This window comes from Colius striatus, unplaced genomic scaffold, assembly GCF_028858725.1.
Source record: "Colius striatus isolate bColStr4 unplaced genomic scaffold, bColStr4.1.hap1 scaffold_54, whole genome shotgun sequence".
In the NCBI taxonomy this organism is placed as follows: Eukaryota; Metazoa; Chordata; class Aves; order Coliiformes; family Coliidae; genus Colius; species Colius striatus.
This window is the reverse complement of record NW_026908530.1, coordinates 725,653-742,783: the sequence shown is the minus strand read 5'-3', so window position 1 is coordinate 742,783 and position 17,131 is coordinate 725,653.

Here is a 17,131-nt window from a genome sequence, read left to right as displayed (position 1 = left end):
GCACGGTGTCACATTTGCAGTTGCTTTCCTGTGTGAGCTATCTTCAATACCACAGTTTTTCTCCTCAGCTCCCATTAAAAGAATACATTTGTCTCTTAAGGTATACAACAGAGTATGGGAGCTACAAAAGCAGGAAGATAGATCCCAGCTACTGTAGTAAGTAGGTCCCCATGCAGTCTATCAGCCAGCTGGTGTCACATTTGCAGCTGCTTTCCTGTGGGAGCTATCTTCAATACCACACTTTTTCTCCTCAGCTCCCATTGAAAGAATACATTTGTCAGTTAAGGTATACCATTGAGTATGGGAGCTAGAAGAAAGCAGGAAGATAGATCCCAGCGACTGTAATAAGTAGGTCCACATGCAGTCTATCAGCCAGCACGGTGTCACATTTGCAGCTCCTTTCCTGTGGGAGCTATCTTCAATACCACACTTTTTCTGTTCAGCTCCCATTGAAAAGCTACATTTGTCTTTTAATATATACAACTGAGTATGGGAGCTACAAGAAAGTAGGAAGATAGATCCCAGCTACAGTAGTAAGTAGGTCCCCATGCAGTCTATCAGCCATGTTGTCACATTTGCAGCTGCTTTCCTGTGGGAGCTATCTTCAATACCACACTTTTTCTGTTCAGCTCCCATTGAAAAAATACATTTGTCTCTTCAGGTATAAAACAGAGTATGGGAGCTACAAGAAAACAGGATGATAGATCCCAGCTACTGTAGTAAGTAGGTCCCCATGCAGTCTATCAGCCAGCTGGTGTCACATTTGCAACTGCTTTCCTGTGGGAGCTATCTTCAATACCACACTTTTTCTCCTCAGCTCCCATTGAAAAAACTACGTTTTGTCGGTAAAGTTATACCACTGAGTATGGGAGCTACAAGAAAGCAGGAAGGTAGACCCCAGCTACAGTAGTAAGTAGGTCCCCATGCAGTCTATCAGCCAGCACGGTGTCACATTTGCAGCTGCTTTCTTCTGGGAGCTATCTTCAATACCACACTTTTTCTGTTCAGCTCCCATTGAAAAAATACGTGTGTCTGTTAAGGTATACCACTGAGTATGGGAGCTACAAGAAAGCAGAAAGGCAGAACCCAGCTACAGTAGTAAGTAGGTCCACATGTAGTCTAGCAGCCCGCACGGTGTCACATTTGCAGCTGGTTTCCTGTTGGAGCTATCTTCAATACCACAGTTTTTCTGTTCAGCTCCCATTGAAAGAATACATTTGTCAGTTAAGGTACACCACTGAGTATGGGACCTACAAAAAAGCAGGAAGGCAGACACCACCTACTGTAGTACGTAGGTCCCCATGCAGTCTATCAGCCAGCACGGTGTCACATTTGCAGCTCCTTTCCTGTGGGAGCTATCTTCAATACCACACTTTTTCTCCTCGGCTCCCCTTGAAAAAACTACATTTTGTCTGTAAAGTTATACCACTGAGTATGGGAGCTACAAGAAAGCAGGAAGGCAGACCCCAGCTACACTAGTAAGTAGGTCCCCATGCAGTCTATCAGCCAGCACGGTGTCACATTTGCAGCTGCTTTCGTGTGGGAGCTATCTTCAATACCACACTTTCTCTTCAGCTCCCATTGAAAGAATACATTTGTCAAGTTAAGGTTAACCACTGAGTATGGGAGCTACAAGAAAGCAGGAAGGCAGACCCCAGCTACAGTAGTAAGTAGGTCCCCATGCAGTCTATCAGCCAGCACGGTGTCACATTTGCAGCTCCTTTCCTGTGGGAGCTATCTTCAATACCACACTTTTTCTGTTCAGCTCCCATTGAAAAAATACATTAGTCTCTTAAGGTATACAACTGAGTATGGGGCTACAAGAAAGCAGGAAGATAGATCCCAGCTACTGTAGTAAGTAACTCCCCAAGCAGTCTAGCAGCCAGCACGGTGTCACATTTGCAGGTGCTTTCTTGTGGGAGCTATCTTCAATACCACACTTTTTCTGTTCAGCTCCCATTGAAAAAATACATTTGTCTCTTAAGGTATACCACTGAGTATGGGAGCTACAAGAAAGCAGGAAGGCAGACCCTAGCTACAGTAATAAGTAGGTCCCCATGCAGTCTAGCAGCCAGCACGGTGTCACATTTGCAGCTCCTTTCCTGTGGGAGCTATCTTCAATACCACACTTTTTCTGTTCAGCTCCAATTGAAAAAATACATTTGTCTCTTAAGGTATACAACAGAGTATGGGAGCTACAAGAAAGCAGGAAGACAGATCCCAGCTACTGTAGTAAGTAGGTCCTCATGCAGTCTATCAGCCAGCACGGTGTCACATTTGCAGCTGCTTTCCTGTGGGAGCTATCTTTAATACCACACTTTTTCTGTTCAGCTGCCATTGAAAAAATACATTTGTCTCTTAAGGTATACCACTGAGTATGGGAGCTACAAGAAAGCAGGAAGGCAGACCCTAGCTACAGTAATAAGTAGGTCCACATGCAGTCTAGCAGCCAGCACGGTGTCACATTTGCAGCTGCTTTCCTGTGGGAGCTATCTTCAATACCACACTTTTTCTGTTCAGCTCCCATTGAAAGAATACATTTCTCAGTTAAGGTATACCACTGAGTACGGGGGCTACAAGAAAGCAGGAAGGCAGACCCCAGCTACAGTAGTAAGTACATCCCCATGCAGTCTATCAGCCAGCACGGTGTCACATTTGCAGCTGCTTTCCTGTGGGAGCTATCTTCAATACCACACTTTTTCTGTTCAGATCCCATTGAAAGTATACATTTGTCAGTTAAGGTATACCACTGAGTATGGGAGCTACAAGAAAGCAGGAAGACAGACCCCAGCTACAGTAGTAAGTAGGTCCACATGCAGTCTATCAGCCAGCACGGTGTCACATTTGCAGCTCCTTTCCTGTGGGAGCTATCTTCAATACCACAGTTTTTCTGTTCAGCTCCCATTGAAAGAATACATTTGTCAGTTAAGGTACACCACTGAGTATGGGAGCTACAAGAAAGCAGGAAGGCAGACCCCAGCTACAGTAGTAAGTAGGTCCCCATGCAGTCTATCAGCCAGCACGGTGTCACATTTGCAGCTGCTTTCCTGTGGGAGCTATCTTCAATACCACACTTTTTCTGTTCAGCTGCCATTGAAAAACTAAATTTGTCTCTTAATGTATACAACTGAGTATGGGAGCTACAAGAAAGTAGGAAGATAGATCCCAGCTACAGTAGTAAGTAGGTCCCCATGCAGTCTATCAGCCAGCTGGTGTCACATTTGAAGCTGCTTACCTGTGGGAGCTATCATCAATACCACACTTTTTCTGTTCAGCTCCCATTGAAAAAACTACGTTTTGTCTGTAAAGTTATACCACTGAGTATGGGAGCTACAAGACAGCAGGAAGATAGATCCCAGCTACTGTAATAAGTAGGTCCCCATGCAGTCTATCAGCCAGCACGATGTCACATTTGCAGCTCCTTTCCTGTGGGAGCTATCTTCAATACCACACTTTTTCTGTTCAGCTCCCATTGAAAAAATACATTTGTCTCTTAAGGTATACCACTGAGTATGGGAGCTACAAGAAAGCAGGAAGGCAGACCCCAGCTACAGTAGTAAGTAGATCCACATGCAGTCTATCAGCCAGCACGGTGTCACATTTGCAGCTCCTTTCCTGTGTGAGCTATCTTCAATACCACACTTTTTCTGTTCAGCTCCCATTGAAAAAATACATTTTTCTCTTAAGGTATACCACTGAGTATGGGAGCTACAAGAAAGCAGGAAGGCAGACCCCAGCTACAGTAGTAAGTAGGTCCCCATGCAGTCTATCAGCCAGCACGGTGTCACATTTGCAGCACCTTTCCTGTGGGAGCTATCTTCAATACCACACTTTTTCTCCTCAGCTCCCATTGAAAAAACTACATTTTGTCTGTCAAGTAAAACCACTGAGTATGGGAGCTACAAGAAAGCAGGAAGGCAGACCACAGCTACAGTAGTAAGTAGGTCCCCATGCAGTCTATCAGCCAGCACGGTGTCACATTTGCAGCTCCTTTCCTGTGGGAGCTATCTTCAATACCACACTTTTTCTGTTCAGCTCCCATTGAAAAAATACATTAGTCTCTTAAGGTATACAACTGAGTATGGGAGCTACAAGAAAGCAAGAAGATAGATCACAGCTACAGTAGTAACTAACTCCCCAAGCAGTCTAGCAGCCAGCACGGTGTCACATTTGCACCTGCTTTCTTGTGCGAGCTATCTTCAATACCACACTTTTTCTGTTCAGCTCCCATTGAAAAAATATATTTGTCTCTTAAGGTATACCACTGAGTATGGGAGCTACAAGATAGCAGGAAGGCAGACCCCAGCTACAGTAGTAAGTAGGTCCCCATGCAGTCTAGCAGCCAGCACAGTGTCACATTTGCAGCTGCTTTCCTGTGGGAGCTATCTTCAATACCACAGTTTTTCTGTTCAGCTCCCATTGAAAGAATACATTTGTGAGTTAAGGTATACCACTGAGTACGGGGGGTACAAGAACGCAGGAAGATAGATCCCAGCTATTGTAGTAAGTAGGTCCCCATGCAGTCTAGCAGCCAGCACGGTGTCACATTTGCAGTTGCTTTCCTGTGTGAGCTATCTTCAATACCACAGTTTTTCTCCTCAGCTCCCATTAAAAGAATACATTTGTCTCTTAAGGTATACAACAGAGTATGGGAGCTACAAAAGCAGGAAGATAGATCCCAGCTACTGTAGTAAGTAGGTCCCCATGCAGTCTATCAGCCAGCTGGTGTCACATTTGCAGCTGCTTTCCTGTGGGAGCTATCTTCAATACCACACTTTTTCTCCTCAGCTCCCATTGAAAGAATACATTTGTCAGTTAAGGTACACCACTGAGTATGGGACCTACAAAAAAGCAGGAAGGCAGACCCCACCTACTGTAGTACGTAGGTCCCCATGCAGTCTATCAGCCAGCACGGTGTCACATTTGCAGCTCCTTTCCTGTGGGAGCTATCTTCAATACCACACTTTTTCTGTTCAACTCCCATTGAAAAGCTACATTTGTCAGTTAAGGTATACCACTGAGTACGGGGGCTACAAGAAAGCAGGAAGATAGATCCCAGCTACTGTAGTAAGTAGGTACCCTTGCAGTCTATCAGCCAGCACGGTGTCACCTTTGCAACTGCTTTCCTGTGGGAGCTATCTTCAATACCACACTTTTTCTCCTCAGCTGCCATTGAAAAAACTACAGTTTGTCTGTAAAGTTATACCACTGAGTATGGGAGCTGCAAGAAAGCAGGAAGGCAGACCCCAGCTACAGTAGTAAGTAGGTCCCCATGCAGTCTAGCAGACAGCACGGTGTCACATTTGCAGCTGCTTTCCTGTGGGAGCTATCTTCAATACCACACTTTTTCTGTTCAGCTCCCATTGAAAGAATACATTTGTCAGTTAAGGTATACCATTGAGTATGGGAGCTAGAAGAAAGCAGGAAGATAGATCCCAGCGACTGTAATAAGTAGGTCCACATGCAGTCTATCAGCCAGCACGGTGTCACATTTGCAGCTCCTTTCCTGTGGGAGCTATCTTCAATACCACACTTTTTCTGTTCAGCTCCCATTGAAAAGCTACATTTGTCTTTTAATATATACAACTGAGTATGGGAGCTACAAGAAAGTAGGAAGATAGATCCCAGCTACAGTAGTAAGTAGGTCCCCATGCAGTCTATCAGCCAGCACGGTGTCACATTTGCAGCTGCTTTCCTGTGGGAGCTATCTTCAATACCACACTTTTTCTGTTCAGCTCCCATTGAAAAAATACATTTGTCTCTTCAGGTATACAACAGAGTATGGGAGCTACAAGAAAGCAGGATGATAGATCCCAGCTACTGTAGTAAGTATGTCCCCATGCAGTCTATCAGCCAGCACTGTGTCACATTTGCAGCTGCTTTCCTGTGGGAGCTATCTTCAATACCACACTTTTTCTCCTCAGCTCCCATTGAAAAAACTACGTTTTGTCGGTAAAGTTATACCACTGAGTATGGGAGCTACAAGAAAGCAGGAAGGTAGACCCCAGCTACAGTAGTAAGTAGGTCCCCATGCAGTCTATCAGCCAGCACGGTGTCACATTTGCAGCTGCTTTCTTCTGGGACCTATCTTCAATACCACACTTTTTCTGTTCAGCTCCCATTGAAAAAATACGTGTGTCTGTTAAGGTATACCACTGAGTATGGGAGCTACAAGAAAGCAGAAAGGCAGAACCCAGCTACAGTAGTAAGTAGGTCCACATGTAGTCTAGCAGCCCGCACGGTGTCACATTTGCAGCTGGTTTCCTGTTGGAGCTATCTTCAATACCACAGTTTTTCTGTTCAGCTCCCATTGAAAGAATACATTTGTCAGTTAAGGTACACCACTGAGTATGGGACCTACAAAAAAGCAGGAAGGCAGACACCACCTACTGTAGTACGTAGGTCCCCATGCAGTCTATCAGCCAGCACGGTGTCACATTTGCAGCTCCTTTCCTGTGGGAGCTATCTTCAATACCACACTTTTTCTCCTCGGCTCCCCTTGAAAAAACTACATTTTGTCTGTAAAGTTATACCACTGAGTATGGGAGCTACAAGAAAGCAGGAAGGCAGACCCCAGCTACACTAGTAAGTAGGTCCCCATGCAGTCTATCAGCCAGCACGGTGTCACATTTGCAGCTGCTTTCGTGTGGGAGCTATCTTCAATACCACACTTTCTCTTCAGCTCCCATTGAAAGAATACATTTTTCAAGTTAAGGTTAACCACTGAGTATGGGAGCTACAAGAAAGGAGGAAGGCAGACCCCAGCTACAGTAGTAAGTAGGTCCCCATGCAGTCTATCAGCCAGCACGGTGTCACATTTGCAGCTCCTTTCCTGTGGGAGCTATCTTCAATACCACAGTTTTTCTGTTCAGCTCCCATTGAAAAAATACATTAGTCTCTTAAGGTATACAACTGAGTATGGGAGCTACAAGAAAGCAGGAAGATAGATCCCAGCTACTGTAGTAAGTAACTCCCCAAGCAGTCTAGCAGCCAGCACGGTGTCACATTTGCAGCTGCTTTCTTGTGGGAGCTATCTTCAATACCACACTTTTTCGGTTCAGCTCCCATTGAAAAAATATATTTGTCTCTTAAGGTATACCACTGAGTATGGGAGCTACAAGAAAGCAGGAAGGCAGACCCCAGCTACAGTAGTAAGTAGGTCCCCATGCAGTCTATCAGCCAGCACGGTGTCACATTTGCAGCTCCTTTCCTGTGGGAGCTATATTCAATACCACAGTTTTTCTGTTCAGCTCCCATTGAAAAAATACATTTGTTTCTTAAGGTATATAAGAGAGTATGGTAGCTACAAGAAAGCAGGAAGATAGATCCCAGCTACAGAAGTAAGTAGGTCCCCATGCAGTCTATCAGCCAGCACGGTGTCACATTTTCAGCTCCTTTCCTGTGGGAGCTATCTTCAATACCATAGTTTTTCTGTTCAGCTCCCATTGAAAGAATACATCTGTCAGTTAAGGTATACCACTGAGTATGGGAGCTACAAGAAAGCAGGAAGGCAGACCCCAGCTACAGTAGTAAGTAGGTCCACATGCAGTCTAGCAGCCCGCACGGTGTCACATTTGCAGCTGCTTTCCTGTGGGAGCTATCTTCAATACCACAGTTTTTCCGTTCAGCTCCCATTGAAAGAATACATTTCTCAGTTAAGGTATACCACTGAGTACGGGGGCTACAAGAAAGCAGGAAGGCAGACCCCAGCTACAGTAGTAAGTAGGTCCCCATGCAGTCTAGCAGCCCGCACGGTGTCACATTTGCAGCTGGTTTCCTGTGGGAGCTATCTTCAATACCACAGTTTTTCTGTTCAGCTCCCATTGAAAGAATACATTTGTCAGTTAAGGTATACCACTGAGTATGGGAGCTACAAGAAAGCAGGAAGATAGATCCCAGCGACTGTAATAAGTAGGTCCCCATGCAGTCTATCAGCCAGCACGGTGTCACATTTGCAGCTCCTTTCCTGTGGGAGCTATCTTCAATACCACACTTTTTCTGTTCAGCTCCCATTGAAAAGCTACATTTGTCTTTTAATATATACAACTGAGTATGGGAGCTACAAGAAAGTAGGAAGATAGATCCCAGCTACAGTAGTAAGTAGGTCCCCATGCAGTCTATCAGCCAGCTGGTGTCACATTTGCAACTGCTTTCCTGTGGGAGCTATCTTCAATACCACACTTTTTCTCCTCAGCTCCCATTGAAAAACTACGTTTTGTCGGTAAAGTTATACCACTGAGTATGGGAGCTACAAGAAAGCAGGAAGGTAGACCCCAGCTACAGTAGTAAGTAGATCCCCATGCAGTCTATCAGCCAGCACGGTGTCACATTTGCAGCTGCTTTCCTGTGGGAGCTATCTTCAATACCACACTTTTTCTCCTCAGCTCGCATTGAAAAAACTACAGTTTGTCTGTAAAGTTATACCACTGAGTATGGGAGCTGCAAGAAAGCAGGAAGGCAGACCCCAGCTACAGTAGTAAGTAGGTCCCCATGCAGTCTATCAGCCAGCACGGTGTCACATTTGCAGCTGCTTTCCTGTGGGAGCTATCTTCAATACCACACTTTTTCTGTTCAGCTCCCATTGAAAGAATACATTTGTCAGTTAAGGTATACCACTGAGTATGGGAGCTACAAGAAAGCAGGAAGACAGATCCCAGCTACTGTAGTAAGTAGGTCCCCATGCAGTCTATCAGCCAGCACGGTGTCACATTTGCAGCTGCTTTCTTATGGGAGCTATCTTCAATACCACGCTTTTTCTGTTCAGCTCCCATTGAAAAAATACATTTGTCTCTTAAGGTATACCACTGAGTATGGGAGCTACAGAAAAGCAGGAAGGCAGACCCCAGCTACAGTAGTAAGTAGGTCCACATGCAGTCTAGCAGCCCGCACGGTGTCACATTTGCAGCTGCTTTCCTGTGGGAGCTATCTTCAATACCACACTTTTTCTGTTCAGCTCCAATTGAAAGAATACGTTTTTCTGTTAAGGTATACCACTGAGTACGGGGGCTACAAGAAAGCAGGAAGGCAGACCCCAGCTACAGTAGTAAGTAGGTCCCCATGCAGTCTATCAGCCAGCACGGTGTCACATTTGCAGCTCCTTTCCTGTGGGAGCTATCTTTAATACCACACTTTTTCTCCTCAGCTCCCATTGAAAAAACTACATTTTGTCTATAAAGTTATACCACTGAGTATGGGAGCTGCAAGAAAGCAGGAAGGCAGACCCCAGCTACAGTAGTAAGTAGGTCCCCATGCAGTCTATCAGCCAGCACGGTGTCACATTTGCAGCTCCTTTCCTGTGGGAGCTATCTTCAATACTACACTTTTTCTCCTCAGCTCCCATTGAAAGAATACATTTGTCTCTGAAGGTATACAACAGAGTATGGGAGCTACAAGAAAGCAGGAAGGAAGACCCCAGCTACAGTAGTAAGTAGGTCCACATGCAGTCTATCAGCCCGCACGGTGTCACATTTGCAGCTGCTTTCCTGTGGGAGCTATCTTCAATACCACAGTTCTTCTGTTCAGCTCCCATTGAAAGAATACATTTGTCAGTTAAGGTATACCACTCAGTATGGGAGCTACAAGAAAGCAGGAAGACAGATCCCAGCTACTGTAATAAGTAGGTCCCCATGCAGTCTATCAGCCAACACGGTGTCACATTTGCAGCTCCTTTCCTGTGGGAGCTATCTTCAATACCACACTTTTTCTCCTCAGCTCCCAGTGAAAAAACTACATTTTGTCTGTAAAATCATACCACTGAGTATGGGAGCTACAAGAAAGCAGGAAGGCAGACCACAGCTACAGTAGTAAGTAGGTCCCCATGCAGTCTATCAGCCAGCACGGTGTCACATTTGCAACTCCTTTCCTGTGGGAGCTATCTTCAATACCACACTTTTTCTGTTCAGCTCCCATTGAAAAAATATATATGTCTCTTAAGGTATACCACTGAGTATGGGAGCTACAAGATAGCAGGAAGGCAGACCCCAGCTACAGTAGTAAGTAGGTCCCCATGCAGTCTAGCAGCCAGCACAGTGTCACATTTGCAGCTGCTTTCCTGTGGGAGCTATCTTCAATACCACAGTTTTTCTGTTCAGCTCCCATTGAAAGAATACATTTGTGAGTTAAGGTATACCACTGAGTACGGGGGGTACAAGAAAGCAGGAAGATAGATCCCAGATACTGTAGTAAGTAGGTCCCCATGCAGTCTAGCAGCCAGCACGGTGTCATATTTGCAGTTGCTTTCCTGTGTGAGCTATCTTCAATACCACAGTTTTTCTACTCAGCTCCCATTAAAAGAATACATTTGTCTCTTAAGGTATACAACAGAGTATGGGAGCTACAAAAGCAGGAAGATAGATCCCAGCTACTGTAGTAAGTAGGTCCCCATGCAGTCTATCAGCCAGCTGGTGTCACATTTGCAGCTGCTTTCCTGTGGGACCTATCTTCAATACCACACTTTTTCTCCTCAGCTCCCATTGAAAGAATACATTTGTCAGTTAAGGTACACCACTGAGTATGGGACCTACAAAAAAGCAGGAAGGCAGACCCCACCTACTGTAGTACGTAGGTCCCCATGCAGTCTATCAGCCAGCACGGTGTCACATTTGCAGCTCCTTTCCTGTGGGAGCTATCTTCAATACCACACTTTTTCTCCTCAGCTCCCATTGAAAAAACTACATTTTGTCTGTAAAGTTATACCACTGAGTATGGGAGCTACAAGAAAGCAGGAAGGCAGACCCCAGCTACAGTAGTAAGTAGGTCCCCATGCAGTCTAGCAGCCAGCACGGTGTCACATTTGCAGCTCCTTTCCTGTGGGAGCTATCTTCAATACCACACTTTTTCTGTTCAACTCCCTTTGAAAAGCTACATTTGTCTTTTAATATATACAACTGAGTATGGGAGCTAGAAGAAAGCAGGAAGATAGATCCCAGCTACTGTAGTAAGTAACTCCCCAAGCAGTGTAGCAGCCAGCACGGTGTCACATTTGCACATGCTTTCTTGTGCGAGCTATCTTCAATACCACACTTTTTCTGTTCAGCTCCCATTGAAAAAATATATTTGTCTCTTAAGGTATACCACTGAGTATGGGAGCTACAAGAAAGCAGGAAGACAGACCCCAGCTACAGTAGTAAGTAGGTCCCCTTGCAGTCTATCAGCCAGCACGGTGTCACGTTTGCAACTGCTTTCCTCTGGGAGCTATATTCAATACCACAGTTTTTCTCCTCAGCTCCCATTGAAAGAATACATTTGTCAGTTAAGGTATACCACTGAGTACGGGGGCTACAAGAAAGCAGGAAGATAGATCCCAGCTACTGTAGTAAGTAGGTACCCTTGCAGTCTATCAGCCAGCACGGTGTCACCTTTGCAACTGCTTTCCTGTGGGAGCTATCTTCAATACCACACTTTTTCTCCTCAGCTGCCATTGAAAAAACTACAGTTTGTCTGTAAAGTTATACCACTGAGTATGGGAGCTGCAAGAAAGCAGGAAGGCAGACCCCAGCTACAGTAGTAAGTAGGTCCCCATGCAGTCTAGCAGACAGCACGGTGTCACATTTGCAGCTGCTTTCCTGTGGGAGCTATCTTCAATACCACACTTTTTCTGTTCAGCTCCCATTGAAAGAATACATTTGTCAGTTAAGGTATACCATTGTGTATGGGAGCTAGAAGAAAGCAGGAAGATAGATCCCAGCGACTGTAATAAGTAGGTCCACATGCAGTCTATCAGCCAGCACGGTGTCACATTTGCAGCTCCTTTCCTGTGGGAGCTATCTTCAATACCACACTTTTTCTGTTCATCTCCCATTGAAAAGCTACATTTGTCTTTTAATATATACAACTGAGTATGGGAGCTACAAGAAAGTAGGAAGATAGATCCCAGCTACAGTAGTAAGTAGGTCCCCATGCAGTCTATCAGCCAGCACGGTGTCACATTTGCAGCTGCTTTCCTGTGGGAGCTATCTTCAATACCACACTTTTTCTGTTCAGCTCCCATTGAAAAAATACATTTGTCTCTTCAGGTATACAACAGAGTATGGGAGCTACAAGAAAGCAGGATGATAGATCCCAGCTACTGTAGTAAGTAGGTCCCCATGCAGTCTATCAGCCAGCTGGTGTCACATTTGCAACTGCTTTCCTGTGGGAGCTATCTTCAATACCACACTTTTTCTCCTCAGCTCCCATTGAAAAAACTGCGTTTTGTCTGTAAAGTTATACCACTGAGTATGGGAGCTACAAGAAAGCAGGAAGGTAGACCCCAGCTACAGTAGTAAGTAGGTCCCCATGCAGTCTATCAGCCAGCACGGTGTCACATTTGCAGCTTCTTTCTTCTGGGACCTATCTTCAATACCACAGTTTTTCTGTTCAGCTCCCATTGAAAAAATACATGTGTCTGTTAAGGTATACCACTGAGTATGGGAGCTACAAGAAAGCAGGAAGGCAGACCCCAGCTACACTAGTAAGTAGGTCCCCATGCAGTCTATCAGCCAGCACGGTGTCACATTTGCAGCTGCTTTCGTGTGGGAGCTATCTTCAATACCACACTTTCTCTTCAGCTCCCATTGAAAGAATACATTTGTCAAGTTAAGGCTAACCACTGAGTATGGGAGCTACAAGAAAGCAGGAAGGCAGACCCCAGCTACAGTAGTAAGTATGTCCCCATGCAGTCTATCAGCCAGCACGGTGTCACATTTGCAGCTCCTTTCCTGTGGGAGCTATCTTCAATACCACACTTTTTCTGTTCAGCTCCCATTGAAAAAATACATTAGTCTCTTAAGGTATACAACTGAGTATGGGGCTACAAGAAAGCAGGAAGATAGATCCCAGCTACAGTAGTAAGTAACTCCCCAAGCAGTCTAGCAGCCAGCACGGTGTCACATTTGCAGCTGCTTTCTTGTGGGAGCTATCTTCAATACCACACTTTTTCTGTTCAGCTCCCATTGAAAAAATATATTTGTCTCTTAAGGTATACCACTGAGTATGGGAGCTACAAGAAAGCAGGAAGACAGACCCCAGCTACAGTAGTAAGTAGGTCCCCATGCAGTCTATCAGCCAGCACGGTGTCACATTTGCAGCTCCTTTCCTGTGGGAGCTATATTCAATATCACAGTTTTTCTGTTCAGCTCCCATTGAAAAAATACATTTGTTTCTTAAGGTATACAAGAGAGTATGGTAGCTACAAGAAAGCAGGAAGATAGATCCCAGCTACAGAAGTAAGTAGGTCCCCATGCAGTCTATCAGCCAGCACGGTGTCACATTTTCAGCTCCTTTCCTGTGGGAGCTATCTTCAATACCACAGTTTTTCTGTTCAGGTCCCATTGAAAGAATACATTTCTCAGTTAAGGTATACCACTGAGTACGGGGGCTACAAGAAAGCAGGAAGGCAGACCCCAGCTACAGTAGTAAGTAGGTCCCCATGCAGTCTAGCAGCCCGCACGGTGTCACATTTGCAGCTGGTTTCCTGTGGGAGCTATCTTCAATACCACAGTTTTTCTGTTCAGCTCCCATTGAAAGAATACATTTGTCAGTTAAGGTATACCACTGAGTATGGGAGCTACAAGAAAGCAGGAAGATAGATCCCAGCGACTGTAATAAGTAGGTCCCCATGCAGTCTATCAGCCAGCACGGTGTCACATTTGCAGCTGCTTTCCTGTGGGAGCTATCTTCAATACCACACTTTTTCTGTTCAGATCCCATTGAAAGTATACATTTGTCAGTTAAGGTATACCACTGAGTATGGGAGCTACAATAAAGCAGGAAGATAGATCCCAGCTATTGTAGTAAGTATGTCCACATGCAGTCTAGCAGCCAGCACGGTGTCACATTTGCAGTTGCTTTCCTGTGGGAGCTATCTTCAATATCACAGTTTTTCTCCTCAGCTCCCATTGAAAGAATACATTTGTCAGTTAAGGTATACCACTTAGCACGAGGGCTACAAGAAAGCAGGAAGGCAGACCCCAGCTACAGTAGTAAGTAGGTCCCCATGCAGTCTATCAGCCAGCACGTTGTCACATTTGCAGCTGCTTTCCTGTGGGAGCTATATTCAATAACACACTTTTTCTCCTCAGCTCCCATTGAAAAAACTACGTTTTGTCTGTAAAGTTATACCACTGAGTATGGGAGCTACAAGAAATCAGGAAGGTAGACCCCAGCTACAGTAATAAGTAGGTCCCCATGCAGTCTAGCAGCCCGCACGGTGTCACATTTGCAGCTGCTTTCCTGTGGGAGCTATCTTCAATACCACACTTTTTCTGTTCAGATCCCATTGAAAAAATACGTTTCTCAGTTAAGGTATACCACTGAGTACGGGGGCTACAAGAAAGCAGGAAGGCAGACCCCAGCTACAGTAGTAAGTAGATCCCCATGCAGTCTATCAGCCAGCACGGTGTCACATTTGCAGCTGCTTTCCTGTGGGAGCTATATTCAATACCACACTTTTTCTGTTCAGATCCCATTGAAAAAATACATTTGTCTCTTAAGGTATACAAGAGAGTATGGTAGCTACAAGAAAGCGGGAAGATAGATCCCAGCTACAGTAGTAAGTAGGTCCCCATGCAGTCTATCAGCCAGCACGGTGTCACATTTGCAGCTGCTTTCTTGTGGGAGCTATCTTCAATACCACACTTTTTCTGTTCAGCTCCCATTGAAAAAATACATTTGTCTCTTAAGGTATACCACTGAGTATGGGAGCTACAAGAAAGCAGGAAGGCAGACCCCAGCTACAGTAGTAAGTAGGTCCCCATGCAGTCTATCAGCCAGCACGGTGTCACATTTGCAACTGCTTCCCTGTGGGAGCTATCTTCAATACCACACTTTTTCTCCTCAGCTCGCATTGAAAAAACTACAGTTTGTCTGTAAAGTTATACCACTGAGTATGGGAGCTGCAAGAAAGCAGGAAGGCAGACCCCAGCTACAGTAGTAAGTAGGTCCCCATGCAGTCTATCAGCCAGCACGGTGTCACATTTGCAGCTGCTTTCCTGTGGGAGCTATCTTCAATACCACACTTTTTCTGTTCAGCTCCCATTGAAAGAATACATTTGTCAGTTAAGGTATACCACTGAGTATGGGAGCTACAAGAAAGCAGGAAGATAAATGTTAGCGACTGTAATAAGTAGGTCCCCATGCAGTCTATCAGCCAGCACGGTGTCACATTTGCAGCTGCTTTCCTGTGGGAGCTATCTTCAATACCACACTTTTTCTGTTCAGCTCCCATTGAAAAAATACATTTGTCTCTTAAGGTATACAACAGAGTATGGGAGCTACAAGAAAGCAGGAAGACAGATCCCAGCTACTGTAGTAAGTAGGTCCCCATGCAGTCTATCAGCCAGCACGGTGTCACATTTGCAGCTGCTTTCTTATGGGAGCTATCTTCAATACCACGCTTTTTCTGTTCAGCTCCCATTGAAAAAATACATTTGTCTCTTAAGGTATACCACTGAGTATGGGAGCTACAGAAAAGCAGGAAGGCAGACCCCAGCTACAGTAGTAAGTAGGTCCACATGCAGTCTAGCAGCCCGCACGGTGTCACATTTGCAGCTGCTTTCCTGTGGGAGCTATCTTCAATACCACACTTTTTCTGTTCAGCTCCAATTGAAAGAATACGTTTTTCTGTTAAGGTATACCACTGAGTACGGGGGCTACAAGAAAGCAGGAAGGCAGACCCCAGCTACAGTAGTAAGTAGGTCCCCATGCAGTCTATCAGCCAGCACGGTGTCACATTTGCAGCTCCTTTCCTGTGGGAGCTATCTTTAATACCACACTTTTTCTCCTCAGCTCCCATTGAAAGAATACATTTGTCTCTTAAGGTATACAACAGAGTATGGGAGCTACAAGAAAGCAGGAAGGAAGACCCCAGCTACAGTAGTAAGTAGGTCCACATGCAGTCTATCAGCCCGCACGGTGTCACATTTGCAGCTGCTTTCCTGTGGGAGCTATCTTCAATACCACAGTTCTTCTGTTCAGCTCCCATTGAAAGAATACATTTGTCAGTTAAGGTATACCACTGAGTATGGGAGCTACAAGAAAGCAGGAAGATAGATCCCAGCTACTGTAATAAGTAGGTCCCCATGCAGTCTATCAGCCAACACGGTGTCACATTTGCAGCTCCTTTCCTGTGGGAGCTATCTTCAATACCACACTTTTTCTCCTCAGCTCCCATTGAAAGAATACATTTGTCAGTTAAGGTATACCATTGAGCACGGGGGCTACAAGAAAGCAGGAAGGCAGACCCCAGCTACAGTAGTAAGTAGGTCCCCATGCAGTCTATCAGCCAGCACGGTGTCACATTTGCAGCTCCTTTCCTGTGGGAGCTATCTTCAATACCACACTTTTTCTGTTCAGTTCCCATTGAAAGAATACATGTGTCAGTTAAGGTATACCACTGAGTATGGGAGCTACAAGAAAGCAGGAAGATAGATCCCAGCGACTGTAATAAGTAGGTCCCCATGCAGTCTATCAGCCAGCACGATGTCACATTTGCAGCTGCTTTCTTGTGGGAGCTATCTTCAATACCACACTTTTTCCGTTCTGCTCCCATTGAAAAAATACATTTGTCTCTTAAGGTATACCACTGAGTATGGGAGCTACAAGAAAGCAGGAAGGCAGACCCCAGCTACAGTAGTAAGTAGGTCCACATGCAGTCTAGCAGCCCGCACGGTGTCACATTTGCAGCTGGTTTCCTGTGGGAGCTATCTTCAATACCACAGTTTTTCTGTTCAGCTCCCATTGAAAGAATACATTTGTCAGTTAAGGTACACTACTGAGTATGGGAGCTACAAGAAAGCAGGAATATAGATCCCAGCTACAGTAGTAAGTAGGTCCCCATGCAGTCTAGCAGCCAGCACGGTGTCACATTTGCAGCTGCTTTCCTGTGGGAGCTATCTTCAATACCACACTTTTTCTGTTCAGCTCCCATTGAAAGAATACATTTGTCAGTTAAGGTATACCATTGAGCACGGGGGCTACAAGAAAGCAGGAAGGCAGACCCCAGCTACAGTAGTAAGTAGGTCCCCATGCAGTCTATCAGCCAGCACGGTGTCACATTTGCAGCTGCTTTCTTCTGGGACCTATCTTCAATACCACAGTTTTTTCTTCAGCTCCCATTGAAAAAACTACATTTTGTCTGTAAAGTTATACCACT